Source organism: Notamacropus eugenii, chromosome 5 (genome assembly GCF_028372415.1).
Source record: "Notamacropus eugenii isolate mMacEug1 chromosome 5, mMacEug1.pri_v2, whole genome shotgun sequence".
In the NCBI taxonomy this organism is placed as follows: domain Eukaryota; kingdom Metazoa; phylum Chordata; class Mammalia; order Diprotodontia; family Macropodidae; genus Notamacropus; species Notamacropus eugenii.
In genome coordinates, this window is record NC_092876.1 from 414,922,282 (window position 1) to 414,941,228 (window position 18,947).

The 18,947-nt window shown below is 35.8% G+C and overlaps 1 protein-coding gene across 5 annotated transcripts in view; it reads right to left on the reverse strand.

Moving 5' to 3' along the window:
• AGPAT3 (1-acylglycerol-3-phosphate O-acyltransferase 3) overlaps positions 1 to 18,947 on the reverse strand; it is a 154,471-nt gene that overhangs the window by 122,147 nt on the left and 13,377 nt on the right. For 4 of the 5 annotated variants that reach the window (XM_072614814.1, XM_072614817.1, XM_072614815.1 and 1 more), the window contains exon 2: positions 11,844 to 11,903. The exons of the other annotated variant lie outside the window; for it this stretch is intronic. The gene's annotated coding sequence lies outside the window, so the exon portion shown is untranslated. The remainder of the gene's footprint in view (positions 1 to 11,843; positions 11,904 to 18,947) is intronic. 5 annotated transcript variants of the gene reach the window in all.

Sequence of the window (18,947 nt, forward strand, 5' to 3'; positions counted from 1 at the left end):
AAATAATAAAATATATCTAACATTAATATCTGTGTTATTAAAACACCAATCACAGCTCTACTGGCATCTCTGAAATGTTGGTATTTTCCTTTCATGGTCCTTTTTATGGGCTAGTTAATTAGTCAAGTTTGGTACGAATGGCTCATAGGAAAACATACTAATGTGAACTGATTGTTATTGATTGGTTCACCATACAATTGGACTCTTCTTCCCCCAAGGCCAGAGACTGATATCTATGTAAACAGAAAATTGAGAAGCAAGTAAGAAATAGTGGAGATCATAAAAGACAGGATAGATTTTGGTTGTGAAAAATCAAAAAGTTTTTGTGTACATAAAATCAATGCAAACTAAGAAAAAATGTTAAATGGAAAGAAGTCTTCATGTTAAATATCTCTGGTAAAACTTTGATATCTAAAATACATAAGGAATTGGCATGGATATATAAAATTAATAGCCATTCCCCAATAGACAAGTGGGCAAAGGATACGACCAGTTTTTCAAATGAAAAAATAGAAACAAACATGAAAAAACTTCAAATTACTAATAAGATAAATATAAACAGCTCTGACATCTCACCTCACACCAATAAATTGGGAAAATGTCGTAAAAGACAGATTATTAATAATATGCAGTTGGCAAAGCCTAGAACTAGTCCAACATTTACATGGTACTATTTGAGAAAAGTTACTAAAACTATCAATCTAGCAATCTCACTACTGAGTTTATACTCCAATCAAAGACAGAAAGGTTTTATATATACACAGATAGGGGTGTGTGTATGAATATGTGCATGTGTGTGTGTGTGTGTGTGTGTGTGTGTGTGTACACATGAAGCAGCACTTTTTGTGGCAGCAAAAAACCACAAACAGTAGGTACCCATACATTGAGATATAGATTAAACAAACACTGATATATACAAATGTAATGGAATTATCGCACCATAAGAAATGATGAGTGTGAAGAATTCAGAGGAATATGGATAGACATACAAAGCAAAGAAAAAAGAATCGATATAACAATGCACCATGAACACAGCAGTATAAATGAAAAGAGCACCAAAACACATCAGAATTCAAATTAAATGAAAAAATCAATCTTTGCCTCTGAAGGACTGATGACAACACACTTCCCTACTCTTGATGGACAGAATATAGTATTATATTCATTCCAGCCTTTTGTGTCTTTGCTAATGCTTTTCTCACCTAATCCCTGCCCTAATCATTATCATTAACTATCTACCTCCTAAACATCCTTCAAGAGGAGCTTGAATTCCACCTTGAATTCATGGAATCATGATGCCCAGACTAATTCCACTCATAGTGATTACCTCCCCTAAATTCATAGCATATTGTCTCCATTTATTTGGCATATAGTCATATACTGCCTTATGACATATGCTGTGTTGTGGCATCTACTATTATTTAATTCATTTAGAGTCTGGCTTTCTATGTATATATTTTCTGTTTAACTAAATTATAATCTCTCATGGGCAAGGGCTGATATACTTCACTTTATCCCCCACAGTTATTACAATAATGTTTTGCATAGAGTATTACTCAAATAATTGCCAAGTGAATATTTTCTCTCTGATTTAAAGTTTTCTTTGGCCTGACAGAATGGATTAAACTAGATGTACTCTTCCAACTCTAAAATCCTGTAATTCTAGGATATTGTTTGTTCTGGGTCAATTCTGACTTAAGGCAGTCCAGTGATTCAAGGTTCAGGATTAGAACAAAGGGAGACACTAGGAGCCTAACACTTAACAAGAAAGAAGTTTATTAAACAATGTCACAGAAAGGATACTCAGCAAGGACAACACCCTGGTTCAGACAGATGCAGCCCCCATGTCTTAATATGGAAAAAAGGTCTTCTCAGAGGCTGCACTGGGTCACAAAGGTAAATTGATTCCCAAGACACTGAGATATCTGTCAAGTGTGAGAGGCACCTAAGACTCATGAATGATTCTTTTGTGTCCTAGGTAATCAGGAAGCCATAATCTCTTGGACCAAATGAGTTTGAGTATCATCTTCCCTGACTTTTAGGGGAAAATTACTCCAACCTCCATGGCAGGAACTCTACAGGATGCTATTCTATCATTTTTGTCATGACCACTAATTATTTGGTAAAGGTAAGTGCTTCAGTCAAAGAAAGAAATGAACTTAGCAGAAATGTAGATTAGATGTCCTCTAGTATCTGGTGATCCTGAACCTTATATGAAAAATCTCTAGAGATAAAAACAAAAATGCTGCACATAGGAGTAGGCCACTCAGTCAGCAGTTTCTTGCTTTAAAGCCAATCTCAACTTGTGAACTAAAAATTTTGTCATCAAGAATTTAGAAAATTAACAAGATCATCATTCTCTTTTAATAATCTTAAAAATTCTCTACATTCCTAATAAGTAATTTTAACTACATCTTCAGCAAATGACATCTATATAATTTGAGAGCCATATTAATATCCCCTTACAAAGTCAACATTATAAGATGGAACCAAGATTGCAGAGTAGGAGGAAGTGATATAACTCAGTTCTCCCCACAACTACAGCACAAAGAATTAGAAGATAAATCCAAGTCCTGATAGGAAAATTCATGAAAAAAATATCAGTTATTTTTCTAGCTCAAGTCATCATAGGGAAATAAAGAAGACTTCTGGGAGTGGGTTCTAGTCAAGAGCACACCATGGGTTTGAGGCATTCCAATGCAGATAGTGGATGAGGATCAGCAACTATGGTTCAAAAAGCAAAAACTGGTGCCAGCAGGTCTGTTGCTCAAACTCTAGGTTACAGCTCCAGTGCAGCCTTAAAAGAAGACCTGAGTGCTGGGGATGGAAGCTCAATTCCATGTGGACAGTCTCAGGCGGGTAAAGGTGGGAACTTCTAAATCTTAGAGTTCTCATGAGACCCCCCAGGAAACGACTGGGAATCGAGGTGAACCGAGCTATCTCGTGTATTTCCGCCTCTTCCCGTGAGAAACGTGATGGGAGAGAGCTCTCCCCGCCCTCGAGATTGTCCCGGATCTGGGCACACCTAACAGCACGGTATTCAGATGCAAACTATGCGGCTGGAGAACTTAAGTAGGATCAGGAAAGCCTGAAAGCTCTCTTGGGCGGAGGGGTGCGGAGCGGACAGGACACAAGGCTCCGCTTTTCCTCTCTCCTCTCTCCCCTCCCCCTCTTTCCCCACTTATACTTCTACTTCCAATCTCTTATTGTAAGATCTTTGCCTCCTTGGGAGATCTTTCTCTCTCCCTCCTAAGGAAGAATTCCCCTCCACTTGTAACTAGACCCTGAAATAAAGCTCAACCCTTGTTCGACTCTGGAACATCCTTTCTCTCATACGAGCATCCGGTTTGGCCAACCGAAGACCTCCGACAGAGGTAAGGGAAGACTTGGGTAGCCCACAGGCCTCTAGGCCTGGCACCTGAGCCCATGGGTGGCAGTGCAAAGCAGGGAGTGTTCATGAGTCTAAGACTGTATACTGAGCAAGAAGAAAGTACAGAAGTAAGCAGCAGCTATAATACTCAAACCCTAGGAGAAGGGCAGGGGTCAGATCCAATCCCCAGCACAGGCCAAGCATGCAGCAGAAAAACCAAGGCAGGGAGCCCAGAACAAAGGGGAGCCTGTACTTCAGTTAATCTGAACCTGCAGAGCTTTCCAACTGGCTGACAGTGCCTGAGTCCAACAGCAGCACAGTGAAGTTCCCATCAATAAAAACCCCACAACTGTGTACTCAGATCAAAACCCAAAATAGGAAATTACTGTGCTCAGACCAGGAGATGAGCACTTAGACTTCACCTTGAATCAAATGGCCTGGGCTCACTAAAAGTTTACAGTTAAACATAATACGTGTCCTAAAGAGCCTTCAATAAGGTAACACTCAATATCATGAGAAAGGAGCAGGAAGAGCCAAAAAGACACAAGAACAAGGAATACCGTTCAGAAATGCGCATAGCCTAGGTCTAATCCAAATTCCAAAACAAGGAAGTAAGCTAGAAAGGGCAAACAAAAAAAAATTCCACCATAAAGAGTTATATTTTCAGAAACACAACACACAAACCCAAAAAAAGAGAGCAACTCCCAAACAGCTATAAGAAAAGCTTCAAAAAAAAAACAACCATTGCTTGGGCACCAAGTCAACAAGAATTCTTGAAAGAAAAAAAGCAAAAAAATTTAGAGAGTTTAAAAAACGTTTTATAAGTTAAATGAGAATGTTGGAAGACAGAATTTTGAAAATTTCCAAAGGAAATGAAAACACTAAAGGGAAAAAATGGAAAAGAAATGAAAATATTAGAGGAAAATACAAAGGAAATGAGTTATAAAAAAAAAAGAAGTGGAACGAAAATTAACAGCTTGCTCATAAAAGAGATAAGAAAAATCTTTTTCAATGGAGGTAAAAAAGGAGGAGGTGAGAGGGAAAAAGTGAAGCTTACTCTCATCACATATGGCTTAAGGAGGGAATAACATGCTCACTCAATTTGGTATGAAAATCTAACTTACACTACAGGAAAGTAGCGGAGAAGGGGACAAGTGGAGTGAGGGGGATGATAGAAGGGAGAGCAAATGGAAGAAGGGAGTAACTAGAAGTAAACACTATGGGGAAAGGACAAGGTCAAATAAGACAACAGAATAAAGGAGGGACAGGGTACAATGGAGGGAAATATAGTTAGTCACACAACATGTCTATTATGGAAGTCTTGTGCAAAACAACACATATGTAACCTGTATTGTATTGTTTGTCTTCTCAGTGGGGATGGGTGGGGAGGGAGGAAGAGAGAGAAGTTGGAATTCAGAGTATTAGAAATGAATGTTGAGAATTGTAATTGCATGTAACTGGGAAATAAGAAATACAGGTAATGGGGTATAGAAATCTATCTTGCCCTACAAGAAAAGAGAGAAGATGGAGATAAGAGAATGGTGGGGTGTGATGGAAGGGAGGGCGCATTGAGGGAAGGGGTAATCAGAATGCACGGTATTATGGGGTGGGGGGAGGGGAGAGATGGGAAGAAAAATTGGAACTCAAAATTTTGTAGAAATGAATGTCAAAATCTAAAAATAACAAAATAAAACTATTAAAAAAAAGAAAATTAACAGCTTGGCAAAAGAAGTACAAAACTATACTCAAGAAAGAAACTTTAAAAATTAGAGGGGACCAAATAGAACCAAATGACTCCAAGGAAAACCTAGAAATATTAAAAACAAAGTCAAAAGAGGGAAAACAAAATGAAGGCAATGTAAGCTATCACAAAACAAAAACAACTCACCTAGAAAAGATATCAAGAAAAGATAACCTAAGAATCATCAAACTACCAGAAAGCTATGACCAAAAAAAGAGACCTAGACCTTATATTGATAAAAAATAAAACTGCCCAGGTCTCTTAGAATTAAAGACCAAAGTGAAAATGGGGGGAGAAGGGGATCCACATAGTTATCTTCTGAAAAAAAAACTCCAAAAGAAGAAGACCAAGAACATTACAACCAAAATCTAGAGGTTCCAGGTAAAACAAAAAAAACTGCAAACAGCCAAAAAGAAAGAATTCTAGTGTTAAGAAGCTATAATCAAGATCACACAAGAGTTAGCAGGCATCACTCTAAGGGAGCAAAGATCTTGGAATAAAGTATTCAAGAAGCAAAATATATCAGCTCACAATCAAGAATAATTTATCCAGGTGAATTCAGTATAATCCTGTGGGGGATGGGATGGGAATAGGGACGGGAACAGGGGTGGAGGCAAGGGGAAGGATTCCTAATGAATCTAATGAAAAGAGGAGAGCTGAGGAGAAAGTCAGAAACATAAACAGGCATCGATTAACACATAAACAGGTAAATATCAGTGAGCAACCATAAAGGAATAAACAAGCATAAACTGTTCACATTCTAATATGAAATGATATATTTGTCTCTGAAGAATTCCACCATCAAAAGGAGTTACAGAGGCAGAGGGCCAGGGAGGAGTTTTAATGATCTGATGATCTTAAAAGAAAAATGCAAAGGGATGGGAAAAGGACTATCTGGGGAGGGGAGAAGTACAAGGGAAGGGAGAGGAAACTATACCATAACATCAAGGTGCACAAGTAGAAGTTTATACAAAAAAGCAGGAACAGGTGAATGGGAACAGCCACGCTTGACCCTCAACTGAACCAATCAAAGGAAAAAAGAATACACATACATTATAAAAATAGATTTCACTCAAAACTGAAATAGGAGGGGAAAGAGGAAAGGGACAAGAAGAGGGAGCGATTAAGCAAAACAAACTCTAACCACAGAGAATAGATCACAAAGATGAGTTTAATAAGAAATAGTAGATGAGAACCTATTATGGGACTCCAGGTTAGGGAAAGACAAAAGAGACAGGAAACAGAATCAGACTGAGTCAAATAGAGCATGGATGCTGAGCACACATCTTATTTCTCCTAACTTTTTTCTTCTTTATAAAGATAGGTCAATAAACAAAGAAATGTGTAAGAGAATAAAATTAAGGGAAATACGCAGTTAATGATCATAACTGTGATGGAGATGAACTCAGAAAATGGAAAAGGATATCAAAATCAATTATGAAGTAGAATCCAACATTATACTGTTTACAAGAAATACATGTGAAACAGAAGGAGATCTACAAAGTAAAGATAAGGAGCCAGAGTAAAAGCTAGTTTGATTCAGCTGAAGTAAAATAGAGAGAGATAGCAACCAGGATCTCAAAAAAGGCAATAACAAAAACATACTAAAGGACATGAACAAGGAAACTACATTTTGTTGAAAGACACAAGAGAAAATGAATGAATATCGATGCTAAATATGTATGCACAAATGACAAAGTATCTAAACACTTAAAGGAAAAGTTAAATGAGCAACAGGGAAATACAGACAGTAAAACCGTAATAAGGACCCCCTTGTACCATTTTCAGACCTAGATGAATCTAACCAAAAATAAGAAGAAACAAGTTAAGGTCTGAAGAGAATTTCACAAGATTCAGATATGCTACATGATTCATATTATAGATATCATAATTCTTGAATAGGAATAGAAAAGAATATCCTAAGAGGCAGAACCAGGACTGTGGAGTAGCAGGAAATAAAACTGAGTTCTACTTAACAACTTCTCCACACCAATCTAGAAAATCCACCAGAACTAAGAACTAAGTCCTCATCAGGAAATATAGTAGCTCATTTTTCCATTCTAGATCAAACTCAGACAGATGGGGAGGCTTGTAGACACTAGAGACAAAGTGTAGCCAAGAAAATCTATGATTAGCATTCAATCCCAGCGTATAAAAGAAGGCTGCAGCTATATACCAAGGCAAGAAAAGATCCCAGATACATCCCAACTTTGTGTACAACACAGGAATGGGTTTTAAGTGGCATCTTTGTCACTCACTAGTGAGTACCAATTCACAGATTCAGACTGACAAAGCAACCTGTACCCAGGTGTGGTATACCAGAATAAGGAACAGTCACCCTAGGCAGTCTTTTTAAGAAGAATCAAATAAAAAGCAGCAGCTTCAAGACTACTGTAATGGTAATTTGAATTGGAAAATCTTCCCTATTCATTACTAGGTCCATTAAGTCACATGGAGCCTGTGGTGGGAGGAATTTGCTGAATGGGTAGAACAGGAAGAGGCAGAACTAGGGCATGACTGAGAGGAAGTGACTCGAGAGCAGTTAGAGCAGGGAAGGATACAAGCAAACAGGCAGCTCACTAGAGTGAGAGATTTTGTGAATGTTTGTGATTTTATTTTAAAAAGCCTGCTTGTGATTTGTTTTTGTGAGTTTGCGGGAAGGCTAGCGGGGGAAAGACTTGGGGATGGTGTTGTTCTCTACAATGTTATTGTTTATAGATTTGTGTTGCTGTGATGGATTTGGGTCTGAACGAACATTGTGGTTCTGCCTTCCATGTGGAGAGTCTGTGGCACTTCATGATTCTGAATTGTGCCATGATATTCATGGCTGCCATGGGAGCGATGAATATTGTATTGGCGCTATAACTACATGAACAAATGGAATTCAAGTTCCAGACTCTAGTCCAGTCTGAAATCTGTGCCAGAATAACTACAGCAGGAATCCCAGACCCAAAAAGAGCCTGAAGTTCTGTCATTCTGAACCAGAAAAGCTTTCCAGTTGGCAATATTGTCTGGGTTTGGCAGCCTAACATAAAATCTGAAGTTGGGAAATGGGCCACGGGAAGGAGAAAACAAAAAGAATTCTACTCTAAAGAGTTTTTAGGGTGACTGTGATGCTTAAGGTAATGACTAAAAGAAGAGAATGACTCCAAAACATCTATAATAAGCAAAGCCTCAGAGAAAAACACAGTGGGTACAAGTTGAAGAGATGATGCAAGAGGTGGGTTTTTTTTATGTTTTTAATAAGTAAAAAGAGAGTACTAGTGGGGAAAAAATTGTAAAAGAAATGTGAGCTACAGAAGAAAGAAATGGAAATAGAATTAACATCTTGGAACAAGAGGTACAAAGATATAACTAAGGAAAAACATTTCCTGAAAATCAGAATGAACCAAAAAGAAGTTAATAACCCCATAAAAAAACAAGAAATATAAAAATAAAATGAAAAGACTAAAAATGAAAAATGAATAGAAGAAAATATAAGGTAGCTTATAACCAAAACAAGTGACCTAGAAAGTAGATCAAGAAAAGATCTTTTAAAAATCATTAAAAGACATGACTAAAAAGAATGTAGGCACTGCATTTCAAGAAATTAGAAAACTACCCAGATCTCTTAGACCAGTCACATCCTGAAATATATCCCAAAAGGAAACCTACCAGAAGTATTATAACCAAAATCCAGCTTCCATATCAAAGAAAAAATACTGCAGTCAAAAAGAAAGAATTAAAGTACGGTCAGTTCTGCTATCTTGTTTGAAAATGCAAATCTGTTCCAAAAGGTTGATATATTAGGGAATCATTTGAGCCTAATGGATATTTTGTGTTTTCTTATACACAATTTTATCAGAGAGAAACAGCAAGAACACAGAAAACTACACTATTTCACAAAACTCACGAGCTGCAACCACTTTCACAAGCAAACTCAACTTAGGACCTCAGGAAGAACAGAGTTCAAATATTGCCTCAGATCCTTGCAATCTGTGTGACATTGGACAAATCATTTAACTACTGTTTGCCTCAGTTTCTACAACTGTAAAATGACGATCATAATAGCTTTTACCTCCCAGGATTTAGGAGGCACCATACAAATGTATATTGCTTCCCTGTCTCCCTCCTTTTCACCCATAGCAGTAATTTTGCCAGTCAGAGGTCAATGGGAAACAGGAGTGGAGGTGGGGCCCCTGCTGAGCAGCATCCTGAAGACAATGTCACTACTACTAAAGTATTTGTGTAGTTTTAATCCATTTAACAAATAAAAATGTGCTACCATTTTTATTAGATCCCTATCTTTTATGATGTGTCACTGACGTTTTTAGTATCATGCCCCAAATTTCATCTTTCTCATAAACCCTGTGGTTTTTATGTGCTGATTTTGTATAACAGTGATTTGGGAAGAACATATATACATAATAGCAGAATTGACTATACCATATAGTCACATTAGCTTTGGCAACTGCCACTAAGAAAGAGCAAGGAATATTCCAGAAGGCAAAAGGTTTACAATCAAGAATAATTTACTCAGCTAAACAAATTCTTTGGGGGAGGAGGAGAAGGATGGAGGAAGGATGGAGCTTTAATGAAACAAACCACTTCCAAGATTTCCTGATGAAAAGGCCTGAGCTAAGTAGAAATTATGAAACACAAACACAGGAAACAGAGAAACAGAAAAAGGTAAACATAAGTGAGCAATGATAAGGGACTAAACAAGAATTAACTATTTACATGGGGAAATGTTACATGTAACCCCTCAGAATTCTATCATCATCAAGAGTTGAAGAGACAGCCTAATAAGAGAGAGGGCTTGAATGGCTTCGTTATGTTCTGATGATCTTAAAATAAAAATGAAAAGAAAGAAGAAATGGAGTATCCTGAGGAAGGGAAAATAATCTCACATAATGAGAGTATAAAAGTAAAAGGCTATACAAACAAGAAAGAATGGGTACAGGAAGCAGTTTCACTTGACTCTCACTCTCAAAAGAACTAGTCAAAGGAGGGAATACACACACATACAGAGTAAGATGAAAAAATGCATTTCAACAGTCGCAGGAAGGAAAGGGAGATGACAGGAGAAGGATAGATTACTAGAAGCATTAATCATAAGCAACACAAACTCTAACCACAGAGGATCAATGACAAAGAAGTTTAAAAAAAAAAAAAAGACAGAGCCTGTGACTGGCCTCTGAGTGAGGGGAAAAAAGGAGTGGCAGAGGAACAGAAGCAGACTGGATCAAACAGAGGTGTTAAGCAGAGTCAATGCTCACAATCTTCCTCTTCTTTATACAGAGGGGCCAGGAAACAAAGAGAAGGAAGAGTATAAGAGAACAGGATGGAAGGAAATAAACAATTAATGATCCTAACTGTAAATTCCCACTTACAAAAAAAGTAAAATTATTAGAGAAGCAGATAACTAGGGGAAAAACACTTTGTAGCAAGTTGCTCTGATAAAAGTCTTATTTCTAAGACATAAAGGGAACTAAGTCAAATTTATAAGAAGAGCCATTCCCCAACTGACTAACAGTCAAAAGGTAAGAATGGGCAGTTTTAGAGGAAAAAATCCAAGGTATCAAAAACCATATAAAAATGCTCTAAATAATTAACATTTACGTAAATGAATGTTAAAACAACTAAGGTTCTATTTTATATTTATCAGGTTTGCAAAGTTGACAAAAAAAAAGGAAAAGGAAAAATGCTAGAGGGGCTGTGGGAAAACAGGTATGTATTACTGCACTGTTGATGGAACTGTGACCTGATTCAGTAATTCTGGAAAGCAATCTGGAATTATATCCCAAAAGTTATTAGACTATGTATGTCCTTTTCCCCAGTGATACTACTACTTGATCTATATTTCAAAGATATTAAAAAAAAAAGACCAGGACTCATATGTAGAAAAATATTCATAGTAGCTCTTTTGTGTGGCAAAGAAATGAAAACTGAAGAGAATGTCTATCAACTGGCAAAAGGTTGAAGAAGTTGTGGTACATTAATATGATGGAATCCTATTGTGTTGTAAGAAATAACAAAAGGGATGGTTTCCAAGAAACCTGGGAAGACTTGTAAAAACTGATGAAGAGTAAAGTAAGCAGAACAAGAAGAACAATTTATACGCTACTGTAAAGACACAATGAACTTTGAAAGGCTTAGGAACACTCATCAACATAAATACCAATCACAGGTCCAAAGAATTCATAATTACACAAGTTTCTCACCTCCTGATAAAGAGGTGATGTACAAGAGAGCAGATTAAGTCACACATGTGTATATATACACATATGTATACAGAGAGGCACACATGTGTAAAGTTAGTGGAAGACGATTAATGTGTACACTTGTTTTGCTTGACTATACCTGTTTGTAACAGATTTTGCTTTTCTGATTTCTCCGTTGGGGTGAGGGGAAGTGAGAGGGAGAGAAGGCAGACTTTGATTGACTGAAAATATTTTTAAAATTTGAGTATCCATATTTCTCAGCTATACATGGCAACTTTACAATAATTAACCATGTATTAGGGTATAAAAACCTCATAAACAAGTACAGAAAAGCAGAAATTTTAAACATATCTTTTACAAAACAGTACTATAAAAATCATATTCAATAATGGACCATTCAATAAACTAATGAAAATTAACTGGAGACAAAATGACTTAATCCTAAGCAATGTCAAAGAACAAATCATAGATACATAAAATTACATAACAATTTGTATTAAAGATAATGACAAGGAATGAGACAACATACCAAAATTTGGGAGATTCAGTCAAAGCAGTCCTTAAGGGTAAGTGTTAGATCTCTAAACACCTTTATTAATAAAAGAGAAAAAGAATAGATCAATGAATTAGGCATATAATCTTTAAAAACTAGAAAACCAAAAGAATGCTAAACACACAATTAAACACCAAAATAAAAAACCTAAGATCAAAGGAGAAAACAACAAAATTGAAAGCCAAAAAAATTAAGTTAATAAATAAAACTAGGAACTAGTTTTAAAAAATAGATAAACCATTAGTTTGCTTGTTTTTTAAAGAAAACCAAATTACCAAAAATTTCAAAATACAAATCATCAAAAATAAAAAGGTAAATTCACAACTGATAAACTATCAGAAACTATTTTGCCAAACTATATCCCAATAAAACCAAGAACTTAAATAAAAATATAAAATTCCCAGATTTATAAAACAAGAAATAGGTTTTTTCTAAGCCCAGAAAAAGAAATTGAACAGGCCATAAATGAGCTTCCTCCTCAAAAAAACCCAGAACCAGATGGATTTACAAATAAATTCTACCAAACACTTAAAGAATAATTAGTTCCAATACTAAATAATTTGAAAAAAATAGTAAAAAAAAAAAAAAGAGAGGTTCTGCCAAATTCTTTCTATGAAATAGTATTGATACCTAAACCAGAAAGAGTCAAAACACAGAAAACTCATTTTTAAATAAAATATACGTGATAACACTGGAGCAACACAGCATACAAAATATTACACACTATGACCAGACTGGATTTATACCAGGAACACAATGCTGGCTCAATATTAGGAAAACTATAAACATAACTGACCACATAATAACAAAACCAACAATGACTATATTATTATGTCAATAAATGCAGAAAAGGCTTTTGACAAGATACAGCACCTATTCCTGTTTTGTTTTTTAAAAAACAACTAGAAAGCATAGTAATAAATAGAGCTTCCTTTAATATAAGTAGTATCTATCTTAAATCAAGAGCCAGTATTACATGTAATGGGAATAAAATAAAGGACTCTAAAGTAAGAAAAGGGTACATCAATGATGTCTATCATTACCATTACTATTTAATATAGCGCTAGAATTCCTGAAACTGAGGAAATAAATATATGCAAAAAGGAAACAAAAGTATCACTTTTGCAGATGATATGATGGTTTTCTTACAATACCCTAAAGAGTTAACTAAAAAAACTACTTATAACAACTAATAACTTCAACAAAGTTCCACATTATAAAATATACCATACAAATCATCAGCATTTATGTATATCACCAATTAAAACCTGCAGGAAGATAGAGAAATTCCATTCAAAATAACTACAGAATTTATAAAATATTTGGGAGTCTACCTGCCAAAACATGTATGAATATGATACAAAACATTTTTATATAAATAAAGTGACATGTAAATAACTGGAGAAATATTAATTGCTCATGGGGATCCTGAGCAAGTATAATAAAATGATAACATGACCAAAATTAACTTATTTATGCAGTGACAAAGCATAACCAAAGGATTAGCTTATAGAGCTAGAAAAAATAAAATGACAACATTCATCTGGAGGAACCAAAGGTCAAGAATCTTAAGGGAATTAATGGGGAAAAGAAGTGGAACAGAAGGGAGCATAGCAGTGCAGATCTCAAAATATACCACAGACCAGTAATCATCAAAAGAATTTGATACTAGGCTACAAAAATGTGCATACCCTTTGAACCAGCAATATCTCTACTAGGGCTGTATACCAAAGAGAACATAAAAATGGGAAAAGGTCCCACATGTACAAAAATATTTACAGTAGCTCTTTTAGTGGTAGCCAAGAATTGGAAATCAAGGGAATGCCCATCAATTGGGGAATGCTTAAACAAGTAGTGGTATATGAATGTAATGGAATACTATTGTGCTATAAGAAATTAAAAAGTCAGACTTCAAAAAAATCCTGGAAAGACTTATATGAACCTATGCTGAGTGAAATGAACAGAACCAGGAGAACATTATACACAGTAACAGCCACAGAGTGTGAGGACTGTTTCTGATAGACTAAGCCCTTCACAGCAATGCAAGGACCTAAAACATTCCCAAAGGACTCGAAGCAAAATCCACATCCACAGAAAGAACTATGGGATCGGAATGCACAACGAAGCAGACTATTTTTCTCTTGTGTTATGTTTTGGTTTGGTTTTTCTCATGCTTTCTCCCATTCATTTTAATCCTTCTATGCAACATGACTAATGTGAAAATGTGTTTAATAAGAATGTCTGTGTAGAACCCATACAAGATTACAAGCTCTCTTGGACAGAGAAGGGAGAAGGAGGGGGAGAAAATTTAAGACTTATGGAAGTGCCTGCGGAAAACTGAAAACAAATTAATTAAATTTAAGAAAAGAAAAAAATAATTTGACACTGGCTAAGAAAAAGAGAGGTCAATCAGTAGGCCTGATTAGGTACACAATATACAATAAACTGATAAATTCAAAAGTCCAAGCTATTAAGGTTTATTATTTGATTAAATTATTCAACACTATTAAAGAAAAATTGCTGGGAAAGTAATCAAACAGAAAGTAGATGTAGACCAACACCTCACATAGGATAAGCTCCAAATAAAATGTATATGTGTATATATGTGTGTATGTATATGTATACACACATATACACACATATAATTTAAACATAAATGGTGACATAATAAACCAATTAGAGGAAAAAAGAAATTACCTTTCAGATCAATGGGTAGAAGAGATTACAGACAATAAAATGGACAAGTGTGATTACATAAAATTAAAGTTGTTGGTTTTTTTACACAAATAAAACCAATATACCTAAAGGAAAAGAGAAGCAGGTAACTGGGAAAACTTATACCAGGTTTCCCTAATAAAGGTTATATTTCTAATATATAACAGGTATTGATAAACAGTCAAAGGATATAAATAGGCAGTTTTCAGAGAAAGAAATAGAAGCAGTTTATAACCATATAAAAAATGCTCTACATCACTAATAATTAGACAAATGCAAATTAAAGCAATTATAATGTTCTACCTCATATCCATCAGATTGACAATGCTGGCAAAAAAAGAAAGTGACAAATGCTAGAGGAGTTATGGGAAAACAGGTATATAAATGCACTATTGGTGTGCCTATGAACTGGTCCAGCCATTCTTAGAAAGTAATTTAGATATGTGCCCAAAAAGCATATATGCAGCTTCCAAAAACAAAAAAATTATGTATAACCTCTGATTTAGTGATAATTCTCAGTGAATACACTACACCCAAAAAATATGAGAGAAAGAGGGCAAGGATACATATATTAAAAAAATATTTATAGCAGCTCTGTTTGAGATAGCAAAGAAATATGAGCTTGTAAGTTGCTCACAGATTGGTGAATAATCAAGTTATGGCATGTGGATGTGACTGAACACAACTGTGCTGTTAGAAGCAACAAAGGAGAGGGTTTCAGAGCAATCTGGGAAAACTTATATGAACTGACACAGAGCAAAAACAGCAGAACCAGAAGAACAATGTACGTAACAATACAGTAAAGACAATCAGCTTTGAAAGTTTTAGCAACTGATCAATACGATCACCATCCACAACTCTAGAGGAGTCATAACATAACATGTTATTCACCTTCTAACAGAGAGGTGATGAACTCAGAGACCGGAATGAGTCAGTCATTCATATGCGTGTGCATGTGTATGTGCACACGCGCATATACACATGTGTCCATATAAACATATATGTCCACATAACCATGTGTGTTTGCATGTAGTGTCTGTGTGTACATGTAGAATATATATGACACTGAAGTACATGGACTTACTTTGCTTGACTATATCTGTTTGTAACAGATTTTTTTTCTGCTTTCTTACTGGTGGTAGTGAGGGAGCAGAAGGGAGAGATGGTAGATCTTTGAAAAAAAAATAACGAATTTCTTCTTAAGATTCATGTCCCCTTTGCTTCCTAGCTCAGTGAACTGTGCCATCTTTTAAGTTTTTCTTTCATACACCACAGTCATTTCCCAATACTCTTCTCCCAACAGCAGACATCACAGCCATTGAAACCTCCTTACAAGTGTCACCTCCTTCAAACAGTGCTAAAGGAATTGTATACTGGCAAGGGGAAAAAAAAACCTGCTCCTAAAAATGTCCAAATTATTTTCTTCAATATGAAGGAAACACTAGAATGCAAATTCTATAGATTCTCTGGAAATTACTTTGTGTTTTCCAAGACAAATTATATAATTTCTACTGGGCATAAAAATCCTTCAAAAGATTTTCTCAAAGATAGGCCTATAGAACTGCTTCTCTGGCTCTTTTCCTGCCTGAATACTCTGCCCTACTCCTCCTTGATCACTTGGAAGGCTCAAGCATCAAACAGCTACCCGTCTCTCTAAATCAGCCACCAAGTGACTAGTGATTTAGCTTTGAAAGATTCATCTAGACAGTAAATACTCTCTTGCAAAATGAACTACCATTACTGAGTACATCTGGTTGTGAACACCTGTTTCCTCCTCTTCAATTCTCTCAACTGGAAACTACCTCATATCACCTTATTTCAAGATTTTTCTCTCCCAGTATAGAGAATCTTTAGTTTTTACTATGGGAGAGTACAAGGGTTAGGTTGGAAGTGATAGACATGCTAAAAATAGCATCAAAATCAAGTAAGTGGCCTAATATAACATAACATAATAAGCCCTACCCAACATAAATGGAATGGAAACTCTGAAGTGCAACAGACATGATCTAAAAGTAGCAAAATGTTGAGAATTATCACTAAATATAGTCTAAAGCCAAAAAACTGTTATTAGTAATCCATCAGATATATCATTCTCACAATTGCTTTTCCAGTTTCTATCACCACATCCATCACAGATCGGCAAAGTCACCCTTCAGTCTTTAACAAGGCAAGACTCACTTTAATTGTCTCACATAGACAGGCCCATCTAGTTCAACTCATGTTTAACAGAGAACTCTCTCTACCACACACCAGAAAAATGATCATCCTCCTTTTCCATGAAGACTTCAGATGACAGTCCACTTCACTTGAGTATCAATACTGATTCTTTTTTTTAAAAAAAAAAGTTTTCCTTTAAACTGTTCCTAAATCTGCTTCTATACTCATTTTTTTCTACTTCCACCCTCTAGATCAGACTTAGTGTAATCCTTCCATAAGACAGCTATCATGCTCCCCACTCAATTTTTTCTTCTCCAGGCATATAAATATCCCCAGTTCCTTCAATTAAGCCTAGTATAGAAAACCTCAAAACCCTTCACCATTCTGGCTGCCCTACTCTGCATGTCATTCTTTAAATGTTACTCACAGACTAGGGTGAGGAACACTGGCACTCTCTTTCTGGACACCCTATCTCTTAATGCTGCCAAATATTCAGTTGTTGTTACTATGGGTAACAGTTTACCCAATTACTCCTTCAAAACAGTAGAAGAAAAAAAGGTAGGCATTTGAATTTGCTAAGCTTTATTAATCAGTGGGAAATAATATAACCCCAGTACTTGATTGTGTCTTTGAAGGTCAACTAGCAATACATTTGATATTCTCTGTACCCACTTACAAAAATATTATATGCAAACTACCAACAGACTCGGTCCTATTTCAATTCATATTATCAAAATATGAACCATATGAAAAATACTATCCACCTCCAGAGAAAGAACTAATAAACTGAAGTATACTTTTTTTTTAACTTTTTGTCTCTTATTCTTTATTACAGTTGGGATTTTTTGCAACACGGCTAATATGGAAATATGGTTTGCATGATTTCACTTGCATAAATGATATACTGCTTGTCTTCTCAAAGTAAGGGAGAAAATTTGGAACTCAATTTTTAAAATGAATGTTAAAAATGGATAATTCCACATGTATGTGTATATATACATATACACATACTATATATATATACACTATATACATGTACATATTATATATGTGTATATATATGTGTGTGTGTATATATATATATATATACAGAGAGAGAGAACAAGCCAGAATATGTGATTAAGAATATATATGTACCACACTGGGGTCCCTAAGTAGTTTATTAGCATACCATTCTCTAATGGAAAGAATACTGAATTTAGCATCAGAAGTCTCAGTCATAAATCCACATTTATTAGTTGTGTGATCCTGGGCAAGTCTAAATCTTATTTTTCTTCACTGTTAAGTTCAATGAGTCTACAAAGTGATGTGACAGCCAAAAAAGCAATTAAGATTTGGGGGTAGGATGACTGGTATATTTCATTGATAAAGGACTCTCCCAGTGAGGAAAATCCCTTTACCAATGCATATCTGCTCCACAATTATAGTCTCAGAATTGGCTGGATAACTGAGAGATGATGTGAATAATCTCTGTGACTAAAATACCACAGAGAGCATGAGTCAGAGGCAGGATGTGAACTCAGATCTTCCTAACTTTGAGGTCAGCAGGGTAAATTAATAAAAGCACAATGGACAAACTAATGAATGAATGAATGAATGAAGCATTTAATTACTTACTATGTGCTAAGCACAGAACACACATGGAAAAGCCAGACAGTCCCTCTTCTGAAGGAGCTCCTAATAGGATGACAACACACATGAAAAATTTCATGGTTCTTAAGGTGCAGCAGCAAAGAAGGGGATAATGCTTTGTATTTAATGTTATTTCCACTGGCAAAATTCTATCAATTTCTGGTGTTGAATTGACAGTGTCAAATGTGTCTTCAGTGAGAGTCTCAACAGGATCTTTGGTGGCAAGAACTTTCCTTTCTGGGTCTCCAATAGCTGTTACTGAAGCACCTATGGAAGCAGTTGCCAGAATTTATGTCCATAGGGGATGTTTCTCAGCAGGAGAATGACTGAAGGCACTAGGCTGGAAACAATGCTATTCCCAAGGCTCTTGGTCTCAAAGTCCTGGGCTATCTCCATCAGAGTCTGAGGGAAAATGATGGTTAAGAAGGAAGTTTGACTTGCCTGGCACATGTTGCCTCCTATATCTCTCTTCAGGGTCCCCTAGTGCTTTAGCTTGGCTAGCTGCCTTGCAACAGCCAGTCAACAGTTGGTGAACATAGCTAGCTCTTCCACAGGAGTTGCCTCCTTGTATGATGG